Source organism: Sturnus vulgaris, chromosome 3, assembly GCF_052056855.1.
Source record: "Sturnus vulgaris isolate bStuVul1 chromosome 3, bStuVul1.hap1, whole genome shotgun sequence".
Lineage (NCBI taxonomy): Eukaryota > Metazoa > Chordata > Aves > Passeriformes > Sturnidae > Sturnus > Sturnus vulgaris.
Genome location: NC_142245.1, coordinates 31452437 through 31478688, shown reverse-complemented (window position 1 = coordinate 31478688; position 26252 = coordinate 31452437). Strand labels below are relative to the sequence as shown.

Sequence of the window (26252 nt, the reverse complement as noted above, 5' to 3'; positions counted from 1 at the left end):
TAAGGAGCCAAATGGGGAAGGCGTTTCCAGTAAGTCCTGCATGGCTATAAGCAATATTCCTTGTAATGCAGCAGCCCTCAGGGAAAGGAGAGGGAGGTGAAGCCCTGTCTCAGCCACATGCATGTCCCAGCACACGCAAAGAGCTCAGCTCCACTTGGGTGAGGATTTGTCTGAATGGCACAGCAAATGGGAATCCAGGCCTGAAATGGTTTCATGCCAGCTTTGTGCAGCAGTATATTATCATTTGATGCAATTATGTCATTAACTAATTTGCAAATTTGCATAGAACCATTCATTTAATCTTTAAATAAATAGTATGGATTTAGCACCAGTGAAAGCCCTCCAGATTAACTGCTTGGTGAATGAAGCCTTCCACTTATCTGTGAGACAGCAGCAGGACTAGCTTTATCCACATGCTGACCTGCCAGCACACTGCAACCTCGATTTGACAGATAAGTGTCTGAGGAGTTGTAGAAAGGAGCTCAGCTCCCTGGCTCAGGCACCTCATAATCTCTCTTGGACCTTTATTGCACATCAGGGCAGAAAGTTTTCAGAGAGTGCAGCTGGTACTGAGACTTATCTCAGTTCCTGTGCTCAAATCTCAGCATCTTTGGAATTGAAATGACTAGCAAGTTGTCACAGGGAGCCAGAAACGGCCCCTCCACAAAATGAGCACTCTGCATCTGCGAGCAGCCACAGCAGAATAACACTTTCACACATTCTCACGCTGTCTTATTGTCCTCTGCCAACCACCTCACTTTAGTTAGTTATGCTGTGTGCTACACAAGATACTCACACCTCCTTACACAGCGTCTGGTGGTTGCTTTATGACAACTGGTTGGATTAACTCTGCAGCTTGGAAGCTGCCTGTGCAACCACTGCTCTCTTGCAAGTTGCAGAGAGGTGGCCATGGTGTTGAGGAGGGGCAGCAGATCCTTGTGCACCTCTTTGGTGGCAGATGGAACTGGATTCTTCACCTACCTGTTACAGCTGGGCAGACTAACAGACTTTCTCGCTTCATGTGGAAAATACACAGAGCCTACACTGTAGAGGAGAAAGAAGAGAAGGAGGATCCAGGCTTTTGCTCTACTGTCTTTCCAAAATCCCAGGACCGCGACATAACCATGACAACTGCAGCTCTGCAATCAGGGGGATGAGTACTCAAAGACAGTTGCAGCCAGAGGAGAGGAACAGCAGATGAAACTCAGAGGTAGAAAACTATCAAGTAGCAGGTGATTTTGCAGCCTGTGTTGTGAAAATAGACCCCGTGCCTCAAACCACTGCCAGGGAGGCATGCTCAGAAGCTGGGCACACCTGGACCAGCCACTTGGCTCTCGGCTGCTCTTATTATTCTCTGCAACCCTTCAGCACGACTCTTGACAGAAAAATTACCAAATGTAATGCACTTGTGACTTAGCTAATTTGCACCTGTATCTAATTTCAGACCTGCTAGAATAACAGAGCAGTTCTGTAATCAAAAATGGAGAGAGGAAAAAAAAAAAAGCCAGAGCTGCCAGTCACTGGCTGCTGCAGGGGAAACTGCCCCCACTTCATAGAGTGTCCTCATGAAAGAGCTTGCATGAAGGTCACAGCAAGATGCAAAGGTTTCCCTGAGAATGCCTAAAGCAAACCCCCTGTGTGGGACTCAAAGTGATCCCATGGCATTCCTAGTGGCAGCTGGCAGCACCATGCTCCTCCCTGCTTTTCCAGTCAGCAGTTGCTTCAGTCTTGTCCATGCCTCTCCATTTCCATTTTGGGAGATTGTTCTGAGCAGTTGACAATTGTCTACTTTTGGCTAAAGGCCATGACTTTCTGGATGCCAGAGTGTGCCTTGCTTCATCGTCAGAGAAAGCAGAAATGAGACAAAGACCCTCTGGCTCATGGTTGTGGCTCATTAGGGTACTAGTCACGACACCTCTGTTTCCTCACCAGGCTCTGTAGAGCCACAGATGTTATAGTTCATGTGCCATTTTTAATCCTTTCCCTCAGGCTCTGCCAGGGTCTAGCTCCTCCACAGTATTCAAGTCCCTGAACATGAGGTTTAAGAAAGTCCAGTCCACTTTACTTTTTCCAGCTCTCCCAGTACCCTTACCTGTGCTGGTGCCAGCATGCTCTGCTCAGCACCTGGTCATATGCAGTGTGGCACACCAGCCCTCAGACCTCTCATGGGCTCTTCTGTGGGACCTTGGGCTGGCCCCATCCTGCCCAGCCAGCAGCTGCCTCTCCTTCATTGCCTGGCACAGAGCTGTGATTTCAAAAATGTTCTCTCTGAAGGAAATCAAAAAAGAAGGGCTTTGGTTTTCTCCTTGACCAGCTTGTCTGTCCAGCTCTCCCCAAAGAGGGCAAATCCATTAACCTTGTTTTCTACTCTCCCTTCCCTGCATGGATCCCATTGCAGCCTGCTGCCCCTTAAACCCAGTGCAACTCTACCCTGTCACATGAACTACCACTTATACTAAATCATCTCAATCCATACCTAGCCATCTTCCTACACCTTCCCTCAATGGCATCTGCTTTCCTGTAGCACAATCACCCAGCTCATCCCCAGTGTGTGTGATGACTAATCCCAGCCATCCCCACTCTGAGGGGACCTGAAGGCAATACAGACACAGTACAGCATGGAGCAGCCTGCACTTTCCCCCCATGAAAGACCAACAATCTTCAACAGAGCTGCATAGAGCAAGCAAATCGGGACATAAAACATTTTGAGATCTTCAGATGAAAGGGGTTAGTACGTCATTAACATCAATTTCTTTTGCTGAGACACATGTTAAGCACAGCTCTGGGAATATGTAAGTCTGATGTTTTAACCTTGGCCTTCTTACTGACCTTATCTCTCTAACCCTGGTCATACATTTTAATACTCATGTCCTAATTTCCAGCTAAAAGGAGGTGGGTTCTAACTGTCCTACCTTGCCAGGCTGCTGTGGTTCTGTAATTAGGTACAACCCATAGATCTCTTTAAATATAAGCATTATCTCTCTGTAATAGCCTCAAAATTCAGTGTCCTGCAATAGCAGGTGTAGCACAGCAATGTGCTCCCTGAGGAAATAGGTCCTTCCACCTCACAGCTTTGCTTTTCTCCACATGCAAGGAAGAATCTCCTTGAGAGAACCTCTCACATCTCCTGGGCAGCCTGCGCAGGCAATATCTGCCCATTACAGCTGAAGCTGAAAGTTGAACTGAGAGGAAGGAATTTCAGACACTGTCTTGAGACATCCTCGCATATCATGCTATATCAAATAGTCCTTCTCTGCACTAAATGCAATCCCAGGAGTGGTTGCTCACTCACCCAGTGAGAACAGTGAAAAGCACAACTGTTGATCCGTGCTGATCCTATCACTGCTGAGATTTCCTTCCAGTGATGCCCTGCAGCAAGAGCTCAGAGAAAAAATCTGGGTGCAGGATATGCGGTTCTGTCTTTAAAGGGACCTCTGAAGCCACTGTTCCCAGCCTGCCATAAGAGCACAAAGGTCATGAAAAGATCATGCCAGCATTCACACCAGATCCACAAAAAGAATGCCTCGGAGGAGCAGGACAAACTCGGGGCATTGAGTAGTGTCGAGGACTTCCTTCTGCTTTAGTGAGCTGAGAACTGTTTCACATTCACAGTACCTGTGCAGAAATTCTTCTATGCCAAGTAGCCTTTATGTGAAACAGTCTTCCTATGCTTAGAGCAAACAGCTAACAGAGAGCTGGAATCCTCTGAAGCCATGCTGACTCATGACTGGGTAATTACCTACAGTCCTGTTCCTCTGAGACATGCACCCACCTATGGGCTGGCATTCATCAGTCCTCCTAGTTTCAGTGCTAGCAGAAAGGCCAAGCCCCAAGTATACCAGGGAAACCAAGCACCTGATCCCCCGAGGTGATGCCTCCAGGGCAAGGTTGAAGGCGTATTAGCCATACAGTGTGGGAGAGCTGTACTTTATCTCAGGATCCAGTGCTATCAATACAGCGCTGCAGTGGGGCGATGCAAAATCTTTAATTAACTTTTGCTCACTCGCTCCCAGCACTGGTGGAGGTAGGTAGATGTGATTGTTGCTCAAGGGAGGATTCTCCCCTCCCCCTGCTTTTGAATTCCCCAGCAATCAGTGCTCTGTATAGAACAACATAAATAGAGCTCCTCAAACCTGGTGGGCTTTAGTTTTATTTTGTTCTATTTGGGATGGGTTTTTCCCTCCTTCCTGCTCTATCAAATACCAAGCAATTTATGGACCACTTTGAATGTGTTTGCACACTCTCTTTGCATCTTAACTGACAACATACATGCTTTTTTAATTAAAATTGTATTGGCTTTTCCATAAGTGATGTACCTACTGTAAGTAAGTACAGTTCAGTACAGATAACATGTGGTTTGTTTAGTTATCTTGCAGGAGATTATTTCTGTTATCATTGTAAGTTGATTATTGTAATTATTGAGAGAGAGAAGCCTGACAGAGAGAGAGCATGCAGAAGGAAAATGGGGGGGAATTAAAAGATAATAATAAAAGATAATAGCAGTCTCCTTTGTTCTTATTTTTTTTCTCTTGACAACCTACTGTATGTGCTAAATTTCAGTTTAATGTTAGAGTCCCTCCTTTTGCTAGCACACCCCCATCAATAACACAAGGTCTTTAAACCCTAGATGCCTGCAATTAACTTCAGTATCAAGAAAAGACAGAAACTGTCTCTCTTGTTCCTACTACCAACCCTGCGAATATCTCAGAATTATTCTTTTCACCTCTGTCTTCTGAATTAATTTGATATTTTTAACCCTCTTTAGAAATTGTATGGTTTGGGCGCACAGAAAATTAAAGATAAGCATTATGTATGTGGGGAATGCATGTGCAGGAAAAGACTGGAGGAGAGAGAGACATTATAGACTGCGCAGATAACCAGGCGCTCCTGGCATTGTTCTGAGGAGGCAGTCGCTGTTCTGTTGGTGAAACATTGTGCTGCCCTGTGCTTGTCTGGAGGGACACATGTTCCAGAGGCAATGAACTTTCCCTGTTCATGTGAAGTGCAAGCAAATCTGTACATGCTGGTAATCTCAGTAAGAGAAGTGCTAGTCATCTCAGGTAAAATTATTTTTTCCCACATTTCAGAGAGACACTGAGCAGTGCTTAAAACTACTGGAGGAGGGTATCAGAGGGCCACCTCTTTCCTTTTGCTGCAATGGAAAATGGCAAGACCTCATACAAATCAGATGGTGCCAATAAGGTTACTTTTTTAGATACTTTGATCCAGATTAGTAAGGCTCTCAAGGAACGAGACTTTGAACTTGGCTATGTATTATCTTAAAACATGAGAGAAAGGAATGGCACAACCAGCATGAGCTATTGAAGTGTTCTGGTCTGCAGCAATGTCTCCCACACCCCAATGATTTTGTGTTCAATTGGGTCACCAAAAAAGGGAAAAGCATAGGTCTTAGTGGGACAGCACCACATCCAGGCATTAGTAGTAATGGTGTTTGTTTTAATCTCTAGTAACTGGGTATGTTCCACTGTACCATTACCACCAGACTGCAAACCCCCCCTCAGCCAAGACATGAAGAGTTTCATGGTCAACAGAGACAAATGCTGCAGAGAGATACAGCAGGAAATCTGTCCTCTATATATCAGATGCAGAAGTGCCACAAAAGCAGTTTTATCTATTGTCCTGGCCTGACTCCAGCCAGAGTCCCTGTGTCATTCCAGGAATAGTGCGAGTGGCAAACCTCACTCGGGTTGGGGGGTCAGAACTGAAGCCATCCAGCTATGAGCTATTCAGATACATCTCAGAAAATCCTCCCAAAAGACAAAGCCCGTGAAACCAACCTGAAAAACAAAAACCAAGAAATCAATGCTGTGCTCTTTACAGTTTTTCTGTGGTAAATAAATACTGCATTACCTACACTGTGCTCGCATTAAAGGATTCTCTTCACTCGAGGTAGTTACTCACTTCAGCATATTTGGTGTTTGCTTCCCCTCTTTGCCAAGGTACCTGATTTGTGATGTCACATGAAACTTCAAAATGAAGTGCAGCTCTCCCTTTCCTCTCTCAGGAAAGGAGGCTAACAAGCGGCACACCCTTGCTCACCTTTCCCAAGGAAGGAGAGCTGCAGCCCATGTTATTGCTTTATAATGACATGACTATTTATGGTTTCAAAAGCTCTTGTCAGGGTTCCTCTAGTGAAGAGGAGAAAGACAAGAGATAAGGCTTTGAAGGTCAAAACAAATGGACAAACCAGGAGAATTTTTTTTTTCCATTTGGGGAGGGGGTGAGAAGTGGGGAGAATACACCCCCTAAGGTAATCTGTGGTCATAAAAAAGCAGTAGGGATCAAATCAACTGATTTTCATTTAAGGTGTAGAAATCTGGAGATCAGACTAAATATATTGAAGAATAACCAATTTTACCATGCTTTCATTATCTAACAGTGTCTATCCTGACCAGTGAGAAGTAAAGAAATGAAAGAAAAGGAAAGGAAAATATTTTAAAATTAACCCAGATTTCTCAAACCACCTCAGATAGGCAAACAAACAAATAAAACAGGCTGAACCGTCACTCACTGCTTGGATGCAAGCTCACGTCAACTTTTATTTTTCTGAATTGATTTGCTTGTTTCTATTGGTTGCCATTTTTATTTTTTGGTCCCTGAAAACATTGTAAAAACCAGCTAATAGGGGTACAAAATAGTAAGTTTTATGTACATTGCAGAAACTTGTATATGATGCAGTTTGTTAAGATCTCTGCCGTTCCCCCAGCAGCGCGTCAGGTTTGTCTAACACCCAGCCCCTGAGTTACAGTTTTACGGCGCCGATTTATAGCGCTGTAAGTTTAATATAGTGGCGCATTGTAAAAGGCCTTTTTTTTCTTCTTCTTCTTCTTCTTTTTTTTTTTTTTTTTTCCCTTTCCCCTTCCCTTAATTAACATTTCAGACGCCGGGGAAGCAGCGCCAGGGCAGGGGCAGGCGGCGGGAGCGGGGACGGGATTCAGGGAGCGCCCGGAGCGCGGCGCGGGGAGGGGCGGGCGGTGCTGCCCCCTGCCGGCCCCGCCCGCCTCGCCAAGGGCGCCACAGCGCCGGCCCTCAGGCCGCCCTCGGGCCGCGGAGACGGCGTCCAATGGAAAAAAAAAGCCGTCGTCGTTTCAAAAGAAGAAGGGGGAGCTCCCTCACTAATTTAAAAAAAAAAAAAAAAAAAAAAAAAGAAATAACCCACCGCGCCCGAGAATAGGGCAGCCGAGAAGTGATGGAAATTGAACGGAGGCAAACGCCTCAGTCGCCTTTCGGTGCTAATGGTAGCGTCGGACTGTAAATAACCTAAAACACGGCAGCCCTTGTGCACTGGGGGTAAAATACCAGCTTTAGGCACAGGAGCTCTTTCCAGTGCTTGTCTGGTCCTCCTGGGAAGATTGTTCTGTGGCTGGGATTGTGCCGCATGCTGAGGCCACCTCTTCAAGGCCTTCACCTTCCTGGAGTGCAAATTGCCTCCAGCCCGGCAGGACTCTTCTGAGATGCTAGGGAACATCTGGATAAATACAGGAAAAATAGCAGTGTTGCTGCTACTTTATAATATAATCATAGACTTTCCTGGGTTGGAAGGGACCCACAAGTATTACTGAAGTCCAGCTCCTGGCCCTGCACAGGACAGCCCCGAGAACCACACCATGTGCCTGAGAGCATTGTCCAAACATTCCTTGAACTCTGTAAGGCTTGGTGCTGTGACTTTTAAGTCTCCTTGTTTGCCATCCTCCAGTGTGCTCTTTTTTCCACAGACTAGTGGAACCTAGCAATGCTGTATTGTCTTACGAGGGAGGTGATGTGCCAGAAGTGAGTTGCAAAGAGAAGATGCTGCAGGGACGGAGGAGAGAAGGGATGCTTTAGCTTTCACTGCAGCCCCTCTTCCACTGAGCCCCCTCTACTCCAAACAGGTGTTTACCATCAGCAATGCCCATCACTGGAGTCGGCTCCTGCTTCAGTCCCTGCTCCCCTCTGTCACTTTTCTCTACTTCCCTGGATCACCAATTTGTCTGATTGTTTGCAATTAACTGTTGATTATGGTGCACAAAAGTCCAAGGAGAATAATTAAAAACTGCTCAGCCAGCAGCAGTGGAAAGACTCTGCTGCTGCAGAAGAGATAAAGGTGCACAACAAGCACATCCCTGCTTTGGGTGGCAAGACGTGGGCTGGTGAGGACCAGCGAGCCTGGTGTGCACAGGTAGGAGCTAGGCTGCAGGAAAGGCAGGGAAGGTCAGAGGCTGGTGGTGATCTCAGAGAGCTCAGATGAAACATTGCAGGTTAGTGCCACAGCCCCCAGAACCATGAAAAGAGTGGTGATTTCCACCCCAATTATGATTAATGAAAAAAATGAAATATCAAAATCAGGGAACGAAGTGAAATGAACAGACAGAGGAGGAATTATGGAGTTGAAATTAAAGGACCATAAATTGCCCAAATGATACTTAGTGAAATCTCAAAATCAGGGAGCAAAGTAAAACGAACAGGGGATGTATTATGATGAAATTAATTTCAATTGCAAAACACCCAAAAATTCTGAAATGAAGTGAAAACAATTAAATGGAATGGAACAACATGACGTGCAGTGAACTGGACCAAAACTGGCTGCAGTGATACTCATTGAATTCGTGAGATTTCATTTCCTTTTTTAATTGCATTTCCTTCCATCATATGTCCTGTCCAGTCTTTTCATTTCAGTTTGTTCTCTGATTATGAGATTTCATTTCCTTTCATGCAATGAAGACTCTTCATTTCATGAAAGGAAGTGAAATCTCAAAATTAGGGGACAAACCAAACGAAACACATAGGAGAGAATTTACAATGAAATGCAATCAAAAAGAAAATTCTGAAATTAAGTGAAAACATTTAAATGGAATGGGATGACATGAGGTGCAGTTAAAAGTTCCAATTATTGCTGAAATGACATTAATTGAAATCTCAAAATTGGGGAACAAAGCAAAATGAACAGACAGAGGAGAAGTTATGATGAAATGAAATGCAGTTTAAAAAAAAAGAAAAACATGAAATATAATTAAAATAATGAAATAGAATGGGATGACATGAAGTGCAGTGAGATGTACTGAAACTTGCAGAAATAATACTCATAGAAATAGCAGGATTTCATTTCATGAAAAGAAATAAAATCTTGAAATCAGGGAATGAAGTGAACAGAACACACTGGAGAGGAATTATGATAAAATAAATGGCAATTGAAATTTTTAAAATTTCTGAAATTAAGTGAAAACAATTAAATGGAATGAGATGACATAAAGTGCAGTGAAGTGGACCAAACCGGGCCAAAATTACTCAAAATACTAATTGAATTAGCAAGATTTCATTTTCTTTCATGAAATACCAGTGGGACCAGGAACTGCAACATGCACCTTAGGCCATGGCAGTAGCATTGAAGCCTTGAGTGATTTCCTCATTACCTTTCCTGAATGGGTTGAAGAAGCACACTTCTCTGTCTTCTCGAGCAGCATCTCTTTTTAGACAAATTGTCAGTGGAAAAGCTTTCAAGAAATCACCTTGCTGTGAATTACACTTTTGTTGCATGAAATAAAGCACAAAGGCAAATGCTGGAGCTAATAATGCAAAGTGCCCACTCTGTCGTGTGTCAACACAGATCATTTTATACACAGTAATAGACAACATGGGGTGTTGAGGAGAAGCCTGGGCAGGAACTAAGTACACACAATAAATTTAAACCTTCGAGGACCGAGTGTGAGAAGCAAAGTTTTACTGAGGTAGAGGCATTTTGCTTCCTCAGTTATACAAAAAAGAATTGCAGATCAAATAGAATGAAGAAGAGTCTGACCAGTTATATGGGCTGAACAGACTCTACACACAGAGCCTCTCTCAGATGCCACCTGTAAACAACAACAGCCTCTGACTTTGCAAAGGAAAGTGGGAAAAGGGATGTGCAGATAGGACTGCTGTTTGAATCTAAAAGCATCTTGGAAATGAAAAAAAAAATCCTTTCCCGTTGAAAAATAACTAAATAAAACTTTTCCAAATGAGCCATGCATCCAGAAGGAGATACTGAACTTGTTCCGCTATGGGTGAAATCAAATCTTGGTACATGGTCAGCTGAGCCCACACAGCCTTTTCTCCTTAAAGGAAGGGATCATCTTCCTCACCTCCTTGTCTTTCTTTACCTCTGCCCATCCCCTCATCCTGTGAGCTAACCTTTCGTTCTGCTGGCCCTTTGAGCCCATTCTTGTTGCCCACCAAACCCTGCAGTGAACTATATGAATCATTAGCCTGGCAGGATGTGATCCTAATTTCTGGGGTGGTTTCTGCTATCTTAGTGAGTTAAAGCCACTCAGGGTATGACACGTGCAAGGTAAGAAGATGTTAGATACAGCTGGAAGGAAAAAAATCTTTCTTCAAAAGGGAATAACACAGTGCCAAAACTTAGTGAAGTGTTTCAATATTTTGCAAGAAATAAACCTAGAGTAATTTCCAACCCTGACCTGTATTTGGATGACCATATTGTACCCCAGATAAAACTATCAATACAGAAATGGGTAAAAATGAAAAGTAAAAAGAATAATTGAACTGCTTTGATTTTCAAAGAGGGGTTCAGGACAGCCTAACTGTGATTATAATGAGTATCTTTTGTTTCCTCTGTGGGAGATCTGTAGGGATACAGTTGCTATAAAAATAGGGGCTCAGCAAACTGGTAGGACATGATTAGAGTAACTGTGCCTTGCTGCTACACAAAGCATAGTTCAAGACACAATGTTTTCTCTGAATAAGGTTGATTTAATTGCATATTCTCTTGGTTTCACCGAAATCTGCATCTTGGATTCATTTCATGAAGCCTGAGCAAAGGAAATGTGAACAGTTGGGATACCAGAGGCAGTGAAAAGGAGGAGGAATTCAGTGCAGGGGAAAATGTGAAAATACAAATGGAATGAGGCTTAATACATCAGGGATTACCTCTGCTTTGACTTTTTAAAATAAAATCCCTTTTTCTGAAGACACAGTGCAAGATGTTAGAAAATTGCTGTCCTCTGAAGCCTGATGTTTCAGAATAATGAAGGCTAAAGTCCCATTAGACATTTAAGGACTAACACATTTAGCAGCTGTAAAACTTAACCATAATGTCTTGCTGTTTGTCCACTAAATCACATTATTCTCTAGCAGTGGGATGTATATTCTATTTAGCTGTCCTGCCTGCCCCGAAACTAGAGTTTTCTCACTGAATGTGCCACTTGGTTGTGCAGTTCTTGTTCTAGACCTTAGAATTTAGGGTTGGTCAAGAGGGATGTGAGAAACATCTTTGAAAGAGCTGACCTCCTGCCAGGCAGTCAAGAGCAACACAGGCAAGACTTAGACTGAAATAAAAAAGGAACAGCTTTTCTTTTGTAAGAATTTAAGCAGCAAACAGTAACTGCTGGAATACAGAGCTATGGAGCACTCATTCATTCCAGTGACACAGCACCTTGCCCGCAGTTTACTGCTGTCTGCACCATGGGATGATGGGCAGGTCGGAGTGAATGAGTGTTTTCTCATGGCAGGCACTGTCCTAAGACAAACATAAACATTAGCATTAACAATTTCAACGGGAGTTTTGCTCTCTTGAACCCAGTGTGCTTTGGTCCATGGATCCCATCCAGTAGAACGTTTCATGGAAGCTCAGCTACTCATTGAATCTGTGCTTGAGTGGACTGTTAAGTCTCGGTGCCCTGGCATTCAGACTGCTGAAATGCAACACCTTGAAGTCTCAAATCTTCATGTCAAGCTTCTCATTTACCTCAGTCACTGACAGGCTTTCATCTCATTCAGATAAGCTGCTCTCAGTGTTTAGAAAGTCATCCTTGCAGCCCAGTCTAGCTTCTCTGCTGAGCCTCTTAGCCCAGTGACAGTTTTATAGCCCTCTCCCCTACTGTGGATGTGACAGACCCAGAATGACAATCCTCAGAACTCAAATCAATAAATTGTGCCCCAAAGTTTCGAGTTTTGTCCAAAAGTTGTAAGCTCAGATTACTTAGGGACAACTTTTATTTCTCTTAGTCTGTATTTTCCTGTCAGTTGCTGGCTGGAGATCTGGGCTTTAGAAAGAAGGAAAGAACAAAGACATTAATTCCCTGCTCCAGGAGACAGACCTGCAATACATCGGAAATCCGTAAAATCCTGAGCTGGCACCACCCCCAGCCCTGGGGTCTCCAAAGTGCCACTGGGCGAAACCAGGTGCCATAGCTCATCAGCTACAGAGCAAATGCAAACTTTATTGTGTAATGATTGTTGCTGGAAGAATTATTAATCTATTCTTTATCTCTGTGAGAGCGTGAGAGATTAAGTTTGGAAGCCTATTAGCAACCACTGAAATGCCATTGTTATCATTTACTGTTAATCATCACGCTTGGCTCTAATGCACTTAATCAGATCAGTTGACACTTGGGCCCTAAATGAAAGTCAGCCAAGCTGGAGAGAGGTAGAAAATGCCCACGACTGTTGCATGGGGCCGGCATCTTCTGCTCATGGCAGCTTTTGAATCAAATAAAGACCCCAGCAGCAGGGTAGGAACTCCTGGCAGATCCTTCCAGATCCTTAAGTGATTATAGCTGGTCTTGGATTTAAATGGCACGGAGAGATAGCAGAAAAGCTCCCTGTCATGAAACATCCCACACAGGACTAACAGACATGCTGAGGAAGCCAGCCCCTGGTCAGGGAAAATGTTTCTTGGGGTCTTTTTGGAAACTCTTGCCTGCCAGCTGTTAATGGATGGGGATGAGCTGCAGTCTGCATGTTAATGAGCCTATTATGAGCGGCACTTTATCTTGTGACAAAGGTGGATTTAATGGAGTTAAAAGGTTTCCCAGAGTAAATTCTAGATGTCCTAATAATGCAATGAAGACTCTATTAGTGTATTTATTAATTACAACACAGCCACGTTTCAGCAAGCCTGTTTAAGCACTCCAGTATGTGACTTTCCCAGTAGAGAAAGCTCACAGGGACATGTCCTGCAACCTAAAGATGGGAGCCTGCAGTCTGTGTCACAGCTCTTCTAGAAGCCCTTAACATGGCGTTCCTAATCTCATCTTGCACTTTTACTTCCACTCTACTTTATCTGACAGTAATTCTAGCCTTGATGTCTATGAGGAGCTCTGGGTGCTTATCACCCAAATGCTTCAAAACACCTCGTCAGCCTATATGTCACTGTCACAGATGTGGAGTGGGATGAAGGCTCATCTCATATAGATTTGGGCCATATCTCACAGCTCCCTAGGCATACCCCATTGTTTCTCTGAGCTGTTTTGATGAGGCTTTACCTGTACCATGAACCTTCCAGCAGAAGTGATGGTCATGTCAGCTTCCACAGTGCCTGCTTTTACAAGGTATTATGGCATGTACCAATTGTTATTCCTTGCATGCCTGGGCTCAGATCCTTTAAAGTTCATGTCAGTCTCAAGGCTAAGATGAATTCCTTGTCTCAGGACTGATGCTGTCTTTTTTACACTACTGGTCAGAAGACTCTTCTATCTTAGATGCTCTGGCTAGGTTTCCATGAAGACTGTTCAGAGGAGAAAGGGACCATGATAATTGTTTTACAACACTGTCAGATAGAGGACATCTTTCTTTGTCTTTCAGGCTATGATTTGTGTTAAGTGTGAATGACTGCAGGCTTTCTGTGGGTTTCCAGAGTCAAGCTTTTGAACTCTTTCCTCTCCTAGGAACTAGCACACTCAGAGGTGAGGAAAACAAGGTGTGCAATTAACATAAAATTCTGGCACAGTATCATGATTCACAGTATCACCTGGGATTTTTCTTTCTGTGCTCATCACCTTTATCTCTTATTGAATGGCATCTGTGCACAGAATACCTATGTTTTCAAGCTGCAATTCACATCTTATTTGGCAACTGTACACCTTTTGAAAAAAAAAGCTAATATAACAGCTCACAACTTTTCACTGACAAGGAGAATATGATCTTTCCTTCCTCCACCAAAGACTCCAGTTGAGAAACTTGTGGTGAAAGGAGCTGCACAGATCTATAGGAGAAGCTTTTCTTCATGCCAGTGGGCTCATTGGTAATTTTAAAGAAAAGGTTTAAAAGTCTATTTCCGTTGGAAAATGAGACTAAATAATCTCCTTCAACCCAGTTTCACTCCAAGCTCTCAGCTGCATTGTAATTAACTATACAATCTGCAGCAGTATAAGAACATTTTCAGTCAAAATAAGAAATAATGCTTGTTCTACAGTACTTTCTATCCAAGACTGAATTATCATATCATCCTACTGTCTATTGCCTTCCTTTGCTGTGAAGTAGCTTGTCTCTGCTGACAATAAGCAGTGGTGGGACAGAAAAACTCCGTCTTGCTGGCCCTGACTCACTGCCCACTCCTACACACTCAGCTGTCTCATTTGAAGACAATGTGAAAGAGGCCGCTCTGCATGAGCCCTTCTTGGTGGCAAGCATGCCTTGCTCAGGAATTACAGGTCTCATCAGAGGTCCAGCAAGTTTTAACACTGTATCTAGAAGAGAAATGGCTGCATTTTGGTCTTTTAAAGAAAGGAAGGTGGAGGCATTCCATCATTTCTTTAAAGCAAAGAAGAAATTGCCCTGAACATGGAAAGCACCCAATTCAGGTAATCTGGACCATGCCTGGACTCACATGCCATCATATAACTGTGGACTTCAACCTCACCACAGAAGGGTATCATTACAGAAGGAGGTCAGTCCTGATTAAGATAAGTATCCGCACACTTCTGAGAAACAAAAGTACCATGACAGATCTGGGTATCTCTGTTCTACCACTCTTTTGGGGGTAAATCGCAGGAATCCTGGCAGATATCATGAAGGAAGAGATTTACTTCCTGATGTTTGTCATGAGTGATCAGAGGCACATTAAACCACAAATAGAGCTATTTGTATTTCTAAATCAATCCTGAACATGGTGGTTTTTCTGGAAAATAGAAATAATATAAATTAATTTGTCAGCTCCTATCTAGATCCCAGCCTGTTCCACAGCAATACATTGAGAAGAGCTGGTTGAAATAATTATTCTCGACTTATGCAATCATTCTTTTTATTTCTGAAGGCTAATGGAGTGAAAACATACTTTCCAGACCTTTGCTAATGACAGAGTCAGAAATAATGATTGGGGACCCTTATGTTCCTCTCATAATGAGGAAAGCAACACAAAATGATAGGGATGTGAGTCCTCAGCAATCACTTGTTCTTTATTTAAAAGGCAAATGGAGCATTCAGACGAGTTCTTTAGGTTAATGGAGCCACAAATAAGGTTTTGGGGCAAGAATTTTTCACAGATAATGCAATACAGGCAATCACTTCTCTGGAGGACAGAATTACTTACAGATGTTAAAATTTCTCTATCACAGTGAGGCAACCAAAAAGTCAACACTGTGAGGACAAGTCAAATGAATCCTTTATTTCTCATTGCCCCAAGTCTGTGCACAAAGTCCCCTGTGGTGCAGAAGCACCACATGCCCAGCCTGGGTGTCAGCTGCTGAAGCGGGACAGGATGATCACAGGAAATGAGAGCCCCAGAAATATTCAGAGAAGGGGACATAGCAAATTTGAAAATCACTTCTCGTGTGTCTGTCACCTGAACCTCATGTCCCTCTGCCATGCGTGTTCCTGTCTCCTATCCTTGCCCAAGCCCAGATTCTGGCACTAACCCAGCTCACACAAGACCCCCAGCAAAATTAAATGACCCAGAGACTCCTGTTCCACTGTTTGCTGGGGGTCATGAGACTGGACAAAGCAAGCCTGGGAGATCCCTCAGAGGACCCTAAGTAGGAGCTCAGGCAGTTTTATCCCAAGGAGAAGAGGGCAGAGGTAGTCATCCACACAACCGTCAGCTTCAGAGAGAAGGAGTAGAGGTGGGAAGTCCCCCAGGCTCTGCTGATGGTCAGATGTAATTTCCTTGACATCTGCCAGAAAGAGCTGGAAGAAGTGAGAGCCTGGAAAGATTTCTTCCCTGCTGGGTCATTCTTGCTAAGGAGATTGTAGCTGTTTCTTTCTGATGGGCTGGTGAAGGCAGTGGCAAAATGGAGCCCCATAACCTTGGAACAGCAGTTCAGGTCCAGCTCTCCAGAGGCATCTAATTTTTCACCACATCACCACATGAAGCAGGTTCATGTTTCCTTTATAGTTCTTGTTGTACTCATCAGTACTTCTGTAAATAGACCTGAAACAACATCCATAGGCTGGGGACTTTTAGGGAAAGGGGCCTAACTCCTTGGTTGCTAGCACCACAAAATTAATTTTACATCACCACTTTCCCTTCTAGTGCAGCAAGAAGGGAACCACCTGCAGGTTCAGATGGTTAAAAAAGACTTCAATGCAGGTATGCCTGTATCATTGATTACTCAGCAGGGGGAGGAGGAAGAGGCAGTATATAATCCACTAAATAAGTTCTGAAAAATGCATGATTAGTACAGTTAACAGTATCTCATTCCTTTCGATACGAAACCGTCACAGGGGAAAAAAAATCTTTTTAAACAACTTTTTTAACAATCACTATGATGTTTATAACTGGATATGTATTAAGAAGCAGTCTCCTGGACAGAAAGAGAGAATAGTTCACAATACATTTGTTTTTTATCAAAGCCTGCCTAGCCCGTTGGAGAAAGAAATTTAAAACCATTGATCTGTCAGGGTTAACAACAAGAGAAGCACGTCTGAGAAATTGGTTCAATATTCAAGACCCTATTTTAATAAAGCTGTTTTCCCAAGTTGTGATCTCATCAGGTCTCACAAGCTTAGTGGCAGGAGCTTTTTGAATGTGTTCAGTAGGGTGCCATGAGCATGTAGAGGAGCATCTTGAAGTGATGGGGGAGATCTGATTAGTCCTGCAAGTCAGGACTTGAGCCCAGCACTCTTGTTGACATCTACCTGGTGTAGTGATCCATGAAAAGAGATGTGGAGACAAAGTAATCTAAATCTGTGACTATAAAATAGTCCACAAGACTTTGTGGACTTACATTAGAGTAAGTGATGTTTTATTTCAAGGAGGAAAAAACAACTAAAGTAGACCATCTATCAATAGATCCATTTTCATATGTGCAACTACTCTATTAAGATTTTTTACTTTCACTCCAGATTCTGCATGAAATCAAGATAGTCCTAATAATTAATTGAAAATAGATTCTCCCTGTATCATCTTTTGCATTGTTCTATAGAAATGTGAGGTTTTGATGCTATAAAGCAAATACAACCTGCAGAAATTCTGCTACTGTGACTTTCCCTACCCTGCCCAAGACAGTGTGAGATGCTAATCACCCTTCAAACCTCGCAGCATGAAGACTGAACCTTGAGAGTCTATTAATGAAGATCCAGCTGCCGTAAGCTGAGCTTGTGGCTTGGACAGATGGTATGAGACTGCCCAAATAATGAACTGGGTAGGGCAGTTGTCCAAAAAAGTGCTTCAAGTAACTTTAAATGCACATTTGACTTGGTGCAATTTATCAGCCAACGTATGAATCTTTAGTCACAAGTAAAGCACCAAGCTCAGGGATGATGTGAGCCGCTTTAATCAGCTCGCCCCCGGGTAGGAAAAGCACGCAGGGAGGAGGGTGCTGTCAGCAGCAGAGTGACATGTGCTGAGCACAGAGTAGGTCTCAACAGTCACCTCCACCAACTCTGATTCACTCACTGCTGGTACAACACTGTCACCCTCACCTGTAAGAGACTAACACTAACATACGCAGCCACCTAACAACAGTCTGTGCTGGCAAAAAAACATTTGCAAAACAGTCAGTGATCATATCCAAATGTATTAACCCTAACAGATATTTCAAGATAGAAAAGGAAAAAAAAAGGAAAGAAAAGGAAACAAATTATGTGCTAGCGCTGCCATGAATAAGAGTTGACTGTATCAAAACTGGTTTCCCTGCAATCCAGGTGAAGGACTTGGCATTTGTCAACATTAAAAAGCATTTTATTGAAATGGGCACTGCAGACTGCACCATTCCTATCTCTCTGTGTAACCACTCTGTCCCCATCATTATTGGCTACTCCTTCAGTTTGTGTGTCATTCTCAGATTTATCAGCAGCAATTTTATATTTATTTCAAGATCAACAATAGAGAAAGGAAATAACACTGGACACAGACTACTTCCTAGAAACTTCACTCCCATCAGTCAGCACTCCCTACCTCTTTTGACTCAAGTCAAAATATTGTGCTGGGACATGCTGAGCACAGTGCAAAAGCACATTATCTCTCTGCAGTCTCTGTTGACAACTGAATTTGTAATTGCATACAAAATGGAAGTTGTTCTGTTTAGTAGACTCTATCTCCTTGAATGCTAAGTTTCCTGATATTAACTATATTTCCAGTTAGAACCTGCTATTTCCCTGTGCACTATTTTGCCAGGTTGTTCAGCTTATAACTATCTTAACTACTCCTGTTACATCCCTCTGAAGGGGTGGCAAAGTACTGGCAAAACCTAAGACCTTTGCAGTCATCTGCAATATTGCCAGCACTCCCAGGTTCATTAAAAACAGATGTTTCCTGAGCCAACCCTCTCAAGACTCCTAGATATATTTGGTCCTAATAGATAATGTTTAGCAGACTCTTCGGTTACTTCTTCTGGGAAGTAATCAGCCTTGTCCAAGTCCATATGCTGTGGATTTTCAAATATAGAGTGGAAATCATGACATAATGCCTTTGACTCCCTGCCTTCATTATAATATCTTTAATTATCTCTGGCTGATGATGCCAGCATTCCTACAGTTCCTAAACCTACAGAAATCCTCACTGCCTCTACCTTCTCTCACTAAATCAGAGGGTTTGTATGCTGTGTTTAGCTGCTTCCCGCTCCAGCAACCCTTTTTCTGCTGCCTCTTTCCCCTCTCTGATACTGAAAGGGTATTGTGGTCAAGAAACAGCCAGCAGTTTCTGGAGGGGGATCACAAAGGATGCCTAACAACACCTTTGGGATTCAGAGGCTTTCTGCAATTCATCTACAGTTCATGGAGCAAAAAGCCCTGCCTGCAATTAGAGGGAAATTATGTGAAGAGAAAAATTTGAAAATTCCCATTCTCACAGTCTCTATGCTGTCGTACAGGGTGTCTGTCTGTCAAAGAAAGGTAATGAAAAGTAAGTTAATAGATGGCACAGAGGCCATAACAAAGACAGGAACAGAAGTCATAATTCTAAACTATTAATTTTGTGTCTTTTTCCATTTCACTCATTTTTCTTTTTCTAAATTACCTGGCACATCTTGTCTTTACTTCCACATGCACAACTGAACTAAAAGCTTTGCTCTCAGAATAAATATCTACTACAAGGAGAAGTTTGTTGTTGTAATAGCACATTCACCACACACATACACACACTGCATTCTAATAACTATAGCTGTGTAGAGAAATCCTCTTAAATCAAAGAAATACCACAATGAATAATGAGAATGTTCAGCTAAACTCTCTGAAGCAAACAGGGAAATAGAAAGATTGTTTGACCTTTTAATACTGTAAATACATCTGGAGTGCCCAAGGAATGGCTGCATCCCACAGCCTCCTGAACAAATACCTAATGCTTCTAATAACACTGTTTTCCTGCCTGTGTCTATAGCAGCCACATGGCTCCTCTTAGCAGCAGTACAGGACAGCTGGGATTATATGGAGCAGCATTTCCCGGCTATTTTGATTTCTATGGGTTTTGTTTTGTTTAGCTTGGGTTTTTCTTCCAGTAACTGCATCCATTGAATAGGCTAAGTCATCGAATACAGCACCCATTTCTTCTCAGTAGAGCTAGGCAATAGCAGAACAGCAGGGATGCACACGTGCAGTCAGTCAAGGGCTACTTTGTTAGTCATGACAGCCTGAAGGATCAGCTGCCATGAAGCACATGTCCCACTCAATAAGCTACACTTCGCTGGGAGAAGGAACATGAGCATCAGGATCTCAGAGGTCTCCTAGTCCTGAAGAAATTGTGAGGGTCAGAGGGGAATTTTGATGAATGTCTGAGGCAATGGAATGTTCTTCTCCTCAATATCTCTGTATGAGGAAAGCAACCTCCATAGGTTTTGGGTTCACTCCATGCAGAAGTGGTTGCAGAAAGAGGTTTCCTCCTTGTCTGAGATGGGGGATGAGTGTATATGCTCTCCAAAGCACTTTCTAAGGAGTTCCAAAGCAAAAACTTGTCTTCTTGGTACAGCCACACACAGGGCAAAGGCCACCAAGCTAATTCTGCTCTAATTGTCATCCAAATTGGAAGGCAAATAGCTGTGAAGCTGCTTTGCTCTACTGAAAGGCTAATTTTCTTGGCACTGAAAGGTCTACTGGATCTTTAGAAGCTGAGTTTGTTACCTGCACAGAGCTACATTGTGCCATGAAGACTCATCAGCTTGTTAAGAGGGGCCAAAACACAGCTCTGGGTCAGGTTTCCCACAGAGTTCTGTTCCCACTGAGTTAGATATGTGGAACTCCAGGCCCAGGTGTTGGTACCAATCTGTTTGGAAAATCAAGCCCAAAGCTCTTGAAATCTGTCCTTTTTCATGCTCTTCCAATTACTACTGATCACCATATTAAAAAACCTGGTTGTGCTGAGGGGTGGTGTGATCAGGATGGTAGTAGAAATAGATTTTTGGAGTCTGATAAGCTACATTTGGTTGAAATGTTTTAGTCATCTTTCTTGAAAGCAACATTAAGAACGAGAAGAAAATAGTAACAGGGTGTTTAAAATGACAACCAGAGAAGGCAAAAATGTTTCACGAATCTCTCATAATTCTTTGGCCATGTCAGAGGAAAGCCATGACCTACTGAGACTGTCAAAATGCTTTTGAGCAAACATCACAAAAAAGAGAAACTGTAGGAATTCAGAGAAGGAAGTAAACTATTATTTTGATGAAACTTTAATAAAGGGAAAAGAAGTAAAGAATCAGATGGCCTATTTTCACCCTGGAAAACATCATATGCCTCAAGGTTCCACTCTGGATTCCACACTGTTTAATTTGCTTGTATTTATGAGCAATCTACAAAGGACTGGAACTGAAATAGCAAAAATGCACCAGCCACAAATTTTTAGGTGGGTGAGTAGTAAGAATTATGATGATGCTGACACTCAGAAAGACCCTAGGCAACTAGATGACTGGCTCAGGTAACCAAATTCCAGTGCCAAAACACCATAGATTTGTAACACTGGAAAAGGGAAAAATATTGCTTGCATAGGAATCTAAATGAAGGTGGGAAATCTTCACCAAAAAAGCAAAATTTTTTTACACCCACCCCATGATCTGTACCTCCAAACTGCTGAGGGCCCTCGTGGCTGCACAGTGCCTCCCCTTAGCAGATGTGCCCAGGATGCCACTGCGGCTCTGAGCAGCAATTGTCCCTGTCACACCATGGGAAGGCTGTGCCCCATAGCAGGAGAGCACCTCCCTTCGTGCTTCCCTCCCCCAGCTCACAGCTTGGGGCTCTGCCCGATCACCCAGACAGAAACTCCTCTGCAGTCTCTTGCCCACCACACACAAAGACACACGTGGGGCCCTCAGGCACCCCTTGGCCTCTGTCTCAGTGAGGGGCACCAAGCAGGAGAGAAGAACAGAGTATGACACATGAAAGAGAAAGAGGTTGTGATGTTATAAGAAGAGGAAAATAAAGGATGGAGAAAGAGCAGCGAGGAGGAATGGTCAACAGCTGGGGTTTGGGAGAGGACACTGTACTGCAGGTGGTACAAAGATACAAAGGTGACACAAGGAGGCATTCCAAGTCATCACTGTAGATATATCCATGTAGATTCAATCTGTGCACAAACAATAGTAGAGAGCTAAAATTAATTAAAAATTAAACACTTAAAAATATTTGAGCAATTCTATGTAAGCACTACAAATCCAGCTGAAATCCTACCTATAACATCACTTCATAGGCTCTAAAACTTCATCAGAGGTACTGCACAAGTTAAATGGGGATATGGTTCCTGTTAAAGAAAAATATTAAGAAGACATCCTAGGGAAAGAGCAGAAGACAAGGCTATTAGCAAGGGTTAGGTTTAAAAAACACTACAATAAGAGTGCTCCAAATGGTGCAGGGTGGAAAGGAAGCCAAAGGAACAGGGAAGCTGGAAAAGCATTCTAGACTGACAATTCTTTCACTTCCAGGATGCCTGAGAGTCCTGGGAAAGGCTGTTCTGACAAAAAGAGTGAGTAGAAGGGTTAGTGTTGGGAGGGAGACACGAGCTACTGCTCCAGCTGGAATAGGGCAGCAAAGGGCTGCCAAGGGATGAATGGTCTGCAAAAATATCTTTCCTATAAGATTTTGCTTATCCTAAAAATGACTGGGAAAGCTGGAACAAAACTCAGCCAAGGTCAGCAATTTGGAGTGAGGTGTGGATCAGAGTTTGTGTTGGGAGAGGTGCAAATCTGTCTGTATTTTTGAGAGGCTGGAAGCAGGCTGCCAAACCAATGCTTAAGCTGCTGAAATAATTCATCTCCTGAGACCTTTTGTACAATAATGTGATGAAGGAATGTGTAATCTTTAGAGTATACTCACTTTATCCCTCCTCCTTAGCTCAAAATGTCAGGAAAAGAGACATGCAGTGAAAAAAAATCACAGCAAAATCACCACAGATAGAAATATTAAATACCTTTTGCAAACAGGTGTTTAAGCCTGTGTACTCATTGGTGTAGTAGACCAAGGACACAAGGTGATTCAAAATGAAAATGTATTTGTCTATGGATAACATTAGTTTCCAGAGTCATGCGAGTTAATAATAACAACAATTTTTAGAGTAGATTAAATGCCATCCTTCAAGACTTAATCCAACCTGTAACTATTTTGGGATCAGGATGAGATCTAATGGGGCTTGAGAACAAGGTTGAAAGGATTGATTATCCTACATCTGCCTGCTGTGAGGTTCTTACATCTTCCTCTGAAGCATATAGTGTTGGCCAGGGTCAGAGGCAGGCAGCTGGATAGAAGGCACCCTGGATTAGCTTGTTTGTACTCCCACTGCTCTGCCTTGGCTGCAAGCTATGCAAGGTTTTATGTCTGTAATCCACTGCTCTCCTTGAGGAACACATAGGGCCTCTGAAATGCTAAACAACCCAGGGAAAGAAGCTTACCTGAAGCCATGAGTAAACCCAGCAGTCAAACCTCTGCCACAGATTTTGGCTTCTTCCTCTTCTAAATGGCTCAAGGTTTGGATGTCTTTGTTTTCAGCCCTGTATCTGAAAGATAAAGGAATTAGTAGGATTTCTTTAGTCTTTGTGTTCTCCCAGATAAGTGTATTAGAGGAATTTTGTGGGTTATGGAAATATTTATTTTGAATTAAAATTAAAGCTGCACCACACTGTGTTTATTGTATTGTAGTGTAGGGCACAACTGAGCCATGAAGTCTCCTATATCTGACTGCAGAAACATAATTCCTTTTGCCCAGACCTGGATAAATGAAATAACAATGCTCATTTTCAGCGAAACCCATTTTATATCTTGTTGTGATGCAGTACATATGGAGCCCAAAATGTCTCCACAAATAGGTATTTTATTTTCAAAATTTCATGGGGAAATTGATTTTGGCTTTCAGGCAGCAAAGAACTAGAGGTGTAACCTAGGGCATTATGGAGTCAGCATGCCCAGCTATTGACAGAGGAGACCAGTAATTGTATTTTTGTGTAAACTTCTTTTAGTGAACATAAGAATATCTCAACGGGCTTTACCTGAGCTCTCTCTAGCCAGTTTCCTCTAATTTAGCCAGAGGAGAGGTTGCTGCACTTTCAAAGATAAAGAAGAATATAGAAAAAGTGATAGTTAACAGGCAGACATGTTTCCTCTCTATGAGCATAGTTCTTGCTGATGTCCACAAAATTTCCTTCCCACCTCCAACTGAAATATAGTTTACAGAAAACATCAAGCCCAGAACACACTCTAAATATCACAGGCTATGATTTGTAAACCAAGTGACCATATTTCTAGGGTGCAGTGCTCCTCTGCCTGAACAAAGGGATAGAGCGGAAGGTGAGGAGTACAATATGAACACCTCCCATCTCAGAACCTATGGAGTCTCTCTGATTCCTCCTCATGGCAGTGAAGCCCTCCCTGAACAGAGCAGCCCACCAAGCAGCATAGCCCAGCACCAGCTGAACTACATTTTCACCTAAAACCTTTAACAATCCTATCATAACCTTCTGAAAATCTCTCACTCTTAGCCCTGGCCCAGTCAGCACTCAGGGAAATGCAATTTAATTAACCCTTTGTCACAAGGACTCCATTCAATACCACATCCAGATAAGCACTAATGTTGGTTCAGTTGTAAATGCCTCAGTTTCTCTTGTCAGTCTCTTTTTTTCCATTCTGCCTCCGGTAAGCTCTTTAGATTCAAGCACTAACCTCAGGCCAATTTTTTATTTCAAAGCTGGATTACTGCCTTAACTCCATCTTCCCATTTTTCTACCACTTAGTTCAATGCTCTCTGACTGTGAGGATGTAACACAGCAACAAAGGACCAGGAAGAAAGACAAGGGATTAAAGTATAAATGGATCTAAATACTTAATAGCTGGAAGGAAGAAAAGTGTGACCTACCTTAATCAGAAACAAAGTGGTGACAATAGGCTTCAGCTGGCTGTGTATCTAATTGTTTATTTATTTGTTTGGTTAGTCATATATTTATTTATTTTTAAAGCAGCAGGAATCAAGAAACATGCTTGAAAAGCTTTCATTTAAATGTGGCTTCAGACACGAATTGGAAGTTTTCTACTCTTTGGAAACAATCAAGGCATCATTCAAGGAAAAAAAATAAAATCAGCTTTATGAAGAGTAGCCCACCAGACAAGAGGCAGTCAAGAATTGCAGATGGAACCCACTGTGTGTAAATTACATAAATACATCACAAGGATCTTTGTTGGCAATTCTTGAAACTTATCCTCAAGCCTTTAAAACGGCATCTTGAAGCTCCAGGCTCTGGAGTCAAGAGATTATGTAAATCTCAGCTTCCATCACAAAATAACATTGAATGTCAACCAGGTACAGATATCAATAAAAAACCTCCCAACTTTTATCTATCTCTTCTTGGCTTATGATTTTTGAAGGCAAAGTTATGGGGATGGTGTACCAATTTGTCTTTTGAGTCACTGGAATGAGTATTGCAGCACACATGGGGCTGCTGTAAATGTGCAGATCTCTCAAGGCTGTTGGCTGCATCCTTTACTCTCATTCCGCCTGCACTGGGAAAAGGGACAGAAGATTTCAGTGGCCAGTGCAAACACCTAGACTTGTGCCACCTCCTGCCTTGTAGGAAATGTGGGTGGAAGACTTGTTCTGCTGAGACTTCTTGGCCTGCCCTAAACAGTGTGCCTTTGGGGTCCCCCAGATTGAAGCAATGAGCAGCTGAGAGGAATGCATGGATTGCTTCAACGTATACCTTACTTGCTTCCCTCCTCTGTAGCATTGCAGCTTGACTCATCACTGTAGCTCATCTCAGTAGCCTCTTGAGCCCTGAGCTGGATTGGGTTTCCTTTAACAAATCAGCCTTCTAGCCCCCATTTTAACATTAATTGATTGGAGATGCTTTCAACTGTTCCTTCTGGGTGTATTAATTTTTTACAGATTGAATTTGGTTTGATGAGGCAGGAAACCTGAAACTATTCCTGGCATCTCCTGCATACTCAGAATAACCACTCTAATGCATTCAGAGCAGCACACAGCAACAGGGTGGTAACAGAACAGGGCTGCAGGGGGGGGGGGGGGGCAGAAGAAGTGGGGTAGGGTGAGCCTGGGTAGTCACCTATCCATTTCCAAAAGACATCCGTAAGTGATTGCTTACCCATTTCATCTTTTATATTAAACACTTTTTTTCCCCAGCAATGCAGGCATTCTGATCAGGCTGGGGCTGCTGACATTAACAGATATTAAATAGACTCAGGAGAAATATGATCAAATGTTTGAAGTGTCTAGTAAATGTGCTGTTAGCTGCCCTCCCAGGGAGGCTTAGTGCAAGCTATTGTGTTCTGCTGAGCAAGAGAAAGGCTGGAATATTAGACAAGGAATCCAAAGGCAATTTTATCAGCAGTGTTATGCAGCCCTGGAACACATTGCTTTTCTATTGGAAGCTTTTCTGTTATAGCCATCAAATTACTTGCTATTCTTAAACATTGAAATGCCATTTTGCATTTTAAATCCTCCAAGCTGGCATGGGTAAAGGATTGCTGTGCTCAACAGCAATACCTCCTTCTTCTGCCACTGTGGTGAGGCTCTGGACATGGCCAGGCTTTGATGCTCTGTTAAACCAAACAAAAGGCTTCATCCTTTCTGCTCACCCAGACAGGATTGGGAGAAACACTTGGCCACGTTCCTCTCTCAC

General features: G+C 42.9%; 1 long non-coding RNA gene across 1 annotated transcript in view; it reads right to left on the bottom strand.

Moving 5' to 3' along the window:
* Positions 1 to 2117: 2117 nt before the first annotated feature.
* Positions 2118 to 26252, bottom strand: part of LOC148224263 (uncharacterized) — a 35209-nt gene continuing 11074 nt past the window's right edge. The window contains exons 3-5 of the long non-coding RNA XR_015802851.1: positions 23019 to 23123; positions 3293 to 3454; positions 2118 to 2268 (exon numbers count right to left, since the gene is read on the bottom strand). This is a non-coding gene — a long non-coding RNA (uncharacterized LOC148224263). The remainder of the gene's footprint in view (positions 2269 to 3292; positions 3455 to 23018; positions 23124 to 26252) is intronic.